This window comes from Mauremys mutica, unplaced genomic scaffold (assembly GCF_020497125.1).
Source record: "Mauremys mutica isolate MM-2020 ecotype Southern unplaced genomic scaffold, ASM2049712v1 Super-Scaffold_100046, whole genome shotgun sequence".
In the NCBI taxonomy this organism is placed as follows: domain Eukaryota; kingdom Metazoa; phylum Chordata; order Testudines; family Geoemydidae; genus Mauremys; species Mauremys mutica.
This window is the reverse complement of record NW_025423257.1, coordinates 3,320,810-3,325,493: the sequence shown is the minus strand read 5'-3', so window position 1 is coordinate 3,325,493 and position 4,684 is coordinate 3,320,810. Positions and strand designations below refer to the sequence as shown.

At 50.8% G+C, this 4,684-nt stretch overlaps 1 non-coding gene across 1 annotated transcript; it reads left to right on the top strand.

The window, feature by feature from the left end:
* Positions 1-818: 818 nt before the first annotated feature.
* On the top strand, positions 819-900 carry TRNAS-AGA. The gene has a single exon. It is a non-coding gene; the product is annotated as a tRNA-Ser (tRNA).
* Positions 901-4,684: the final 3,784 nt, after the last annotated feature.

The following is a 4,684-nucleotide window of genomic DNA, read 5'->3' as shown; positions in this document are numbered from 1 at the left end:
CAATGACGTCCTTTTTCTGTGCCACAGCTGACAACAACATCCCAGACAGAAAAGCAGGAGGCCAAAAAGAAACCGAGCAGCTGCTGAAGTAGTTCAGTTGGGAGTGTGCTAGACTAACAGGCTCTTCTATCCCCCTTTGTGCACGGGTGGGATGTTTTCTGAAAGTGCAGCAGTTCCTTTAACTGCCACGAGTCCCTCATTTCAGGCTATGCAGCAGGAAAAGGCAGCATGGGCTTCTGCACCGAGTTGGCCCACCTGACCTTTCATTCTTCTCTTGCTCTTTGTCAGCAAGGGGAAGAAAAAGAAGCTCTCCCTCAAGCTGGAGTCACAAGGGCGATGTAAGGACGACTTCTTGAGTGCCGGCTCCAGTCCTCTGCTCTGCCAGCTGACCTATTGAAGGGCTGTCACCACTCTCTCCAGGTTTGTCCATCAGTCTGTGCCAGGGTGAGCAACAGCCAAGTAGATGGAGTTTCTGTAGTGTAGTGATTATCGCATTTGCCTAACATGTAAAATGTCCCTGGTTCGAAACATGCTGCCTTCCTTTTGCCAGATCCCCTTGCTGTTCAGGAAGGCCTCCTCCTTCTCCTATTGGCCTGTCCGTGGGATAACTCCAACCCCTGCATGACAGAGGGTGCTGACAGCAGTGGAGAAAGCACCTTGGCGTCAGGCTGGAGAACCTAGAGGAGTGCGGCGTGTCACCTTTTGGAGGCTAGGGCACGGCAGTGTGTGTGCTGAGGGAGCTGGTCTGAGGAAACAACTGGAATTGATCACTCAGTGAGAACAGAACTAGAGTGCAGTGAGAGACACATCTCAACCAAGTAGTTGTGGCTGAGTGGTTAAGGCGGTGGACTAGAAATCCATTGGGGTCTCCCTGCGCAGGTTCAAATCCTGCCAACTACGGAAAAAGTTGTGGTTCTTTAGTTTCAAGGGAGCTGGGTCTTGTCTCACTCTCAAGCTGTGTCTACACTATTGGGTAATGCGGCTTTAAAGTGTTTTAATTAAACAGCTGCTGCATGTCCACACTATGCCCCTTGTGTCACCAGAGCACATCCACGCTAGAATCTTGGATGGCCACAGAGAGCAGTGCACTGTGGGTAGCTGTGCAACTGGCTTCAGGGTACTTTGGGAAGGGTTTGCAATGCCTCATGGGCTGGTACAGCATCACATGATGCCGGTTTCTCTATCCCACCATTCCATGGGCATCTTACTAGATTGCCAGCTGCTTTTCAACTGCAGTGTGCGTGGCGGGGTAGAGACTGTGTGTGTGTGGGGAGAGGGAGTGTGTGTGTGGGGAGAGGGAGTGTGTCGCACACTGTCTCTATGTTCAGACAGCTGCTGCAAGCAACCAGTCCTGAGGCAGGGGGAGGGGGCAGCCCCAACATCAGCCCCCGCTTCCCTCACTGGCTCAGCTCACCACAGCTGCCTCTGTCGCACACACACACCCCGCTGCTGCTGAGCTCTGTGTCAGGGGTGCTGGAACAGGGGGTTTAGAGGGCCGTGGCCCCACCACTCTTAACTGGCTGTTAGGACAAATGATGGAGGGAGAGTCTTGGGGGGGGAGAGGCATTCTGTGGGTGTGGCCTCGGGGGGAGGGGTGGTGTGAGTGGGGGTCCTTGGAGAAGGATTTTCATGGGAGTGCCACAGTTCAGACAATAGTGACCCCCCCCCCACTGTAAGGAAGCTCCCGCCGCCCCTGCTCTGTGTTGGTAGCGCGGGAGAGAGCAGCGTTCCAGGGCAGTGATTTGCTCCCCGGGACTCCGCCAGGGGGGCTTGGGAGGCTGCAGGGAGCCCTGGGCCCTTTATATCACCACCCTGGGGAAGCCGGGCCGGGCTGGCACAGCGTACCCGCTCTTGCCAGTACCTCATACCGGAATGTACCAGCTTACGTTCACCTCCAGAAGGTCCTCACGTGGATCAATAACTGGTTAAAAGCCAGGAAACAAAGGGTAGGAATAAATGGACAGTTTTCAGGATGCAAACAGGTAACTAGTGGTGCCTGTACTGGCTCTAGTCAACATATTCATAAACGATCTGCTAAACAGTGAGGTGACAAAATCTGCGGATGATCCAAAACTACAGAGGATAGTTAAGTCCAAAGCAGCCTGGGAGGAGCTAAAAAGAGATTTCACAAAACTGGGTGAAAGGGCAACAAAACGGCAGATGAAATTCAGTGTTGATCAATGCAAAGTGATGCACATTGGCAAACATAATCCCAGCTCTACATGTAAAATGATGGGATGTAAAATAGCTGTTCCAACTCAAGTGAGAGATCTTGGAGTCACTGTGGATAGTTCTCTGCAAACATCCACTCAATGGGCAGTGGCAGGCAAAAAGCGAACAGAATGTTGGGAATCATGAAGAAAGGGATAGAGAATAAGAGAGAAAATCTTATTGCCACTGTATAAATCCATGGTACGCCCATATCTTGAATACTGCGTGCAGATATGGTCGCTCCATCTTAAAAAAGATGTATTGGAATTGGAAAAGGTTCAGAAACGGGTATGGAGTGTCTGCCATATGAGGAGAGAATAATAAGATGGGGACTTTTCAGCTTGGAGAAAAGCTGATTATTGGGAAATATGCTAGAGGTCTATAAAATCATGACTGGTGTGGGGAAAGTAAATAAGGAGTGTTACTTATTCCTTCTCATAACACAAGAACTAGGGGTCACCAAATGAAATTAATAGGCAGCCCGTTTAAAACAAACAAAAGGAAGTATTTTTTCACACAACGCACAGTCAACCTGCAGAACTCCTTGCCAGAGGAGGTTGTGAAGGCCAAGACTATAACAGGGTTCAAAAAAAGAGCTAAATCGATTCATGGAGGACATGCTCTGAGCCAGGATGGGCAGGGATGGTGTCCCTAGTCTCTGTTTGCCAGGAGCTGGGAATAGGTGACAGGGGATGGGTCACTTGGTGATTCCCTGTTCTGTTCATTCCCTCTGGGGCACCTGGCTTTGGCCGCTATGGGAAGACAGGATACTGGGCTAGATGGACCCAGTCTGACCCAGTCTGGCCGTTCTTACGTCCTTATGTCCTTATGCTCCTTCCATACAGATGCCTGGGATTCTGCCTCACAATGTGTCCCTGAGGTCTCAGCCAAAATGCCCAGACAGGCAAACACTCTGGGCTCCTGAAGCCTTGGCCACCCACCTAGTGCCTATGGCTCATCCCTGACCCTTGCTGCTGCTCCTTGCTATAGACTGTGAAAGGAGCGGAGGCAGCGCAGGAGCCTTCTGGGGACACAGATCTGAGGCTTTGGGGAGACACATTGTCTGAGCCATCAGAGCGCTGCAAACCCTGCAGCCACCCCCTCAATCCAGGGCCTGTTCCAGCCCTGAGTCTGGGCTACCGCGATCCCTCCCCCAGAGCAGGGCGCCCACAGATTACAGCCTGGAAATAGGCATCTGACACTTATTCCTGTTCTCCCTGACAGGGCCTCCCCTAGACCAAGTGCCTCTCCCAGGCAAGACGTGTCTTCGGTGCCCCCCCCCCATATGTTAAAATTTTGAATATCTTATTTTTATTGCATTTGTAGCTCAGTGCATGATTTTGACGCACAATTTCGATGCATGATTTTCTCTGTCATATAAGATGATAAATTTGCAGGCTAGGTTCTGTAAACCTGTATTTATTCATGCCATATATAAGCAAATAAAACAAATGCATTTTCTTTAAGCATATAGAAACTTTTTAATTTTGACAGTAACTGAAATGTACTAACATCTAGCAATGGAGCACTCACCAGCACAGGGTGGGCCAGTATTAAATAGTGTTACAGTCGGAGACAGCGTTAGGATGTTAACCCCAGGCCTTTAGTTGAAAGGTTGCTTCTCTCGCCTTTGCCCCATGAACTGAAGCGCAACATTACAGAGATCCAAAGATTGGCCAATGGCATTTCCAAGTGCTAAAATAGCAAGTGATGTCGGTCTCTCATTGGTCATCAGTGACTGAAGATGTGGTTTAATGAGCTGGAGCTTCAAGGCGAGGGTGGCTCTGTCCACTGCCTTCATTTGCACTGCTGGGCCCCAAGTCCCTGGTGGCCAATATGTGACGCTGGGAGACGAGAGTGGGGTGGCAAGTGGTGGCAGGACTTTTGCCACCAGGGTCTAGCTGCCCAACTTCCTCCTGGTACTGCTGGCCCCCTGTCGCCTTCAGGTAACCCAGGAACTAAGGCAGGAATAGGGCGAGTGAATCTTGTCTTCATGGGCCGCTTGCAATGACGTCCTTTTTCTGTGCCACAGCTGACAACAACATCCCAGACAGAAAAGCAGGAAGCCAAAAAGAAACCGAGCAGCTGCTGAAGTAGTTCAGTTGGGAGCATGCTAGACTAACAGGCTCTTCTATCCCCCTTTGTGCACGGGTGGGATGTTTTCTGAAAGTGCAGCAGTTCCTTTAACTGCCACGAGTCCCTCATTTCAGGCTAAGCAGCAGAAAAAGGCAGCATGGGCTTCTGCACCGAGTTGGCCCACCTGACCTTTCATTCTTCTCTTGCTCTTTGTCAGCAAGGGGAAGAAAAAGAAGCTCTCCCTCAAGCTGGAGTCACAAGGGCGACGTAAGGATGACTTTCTGAGTGCCCGCTCCAGTCCTCTGCTCTGCCAGCTGACCTATTGAAGGGCTGCCACCACTTTCTCCAGGTTTGTCCATCGGTCTGTGTGAGGGTGAGCAAAAGTCAAGCAGATGGA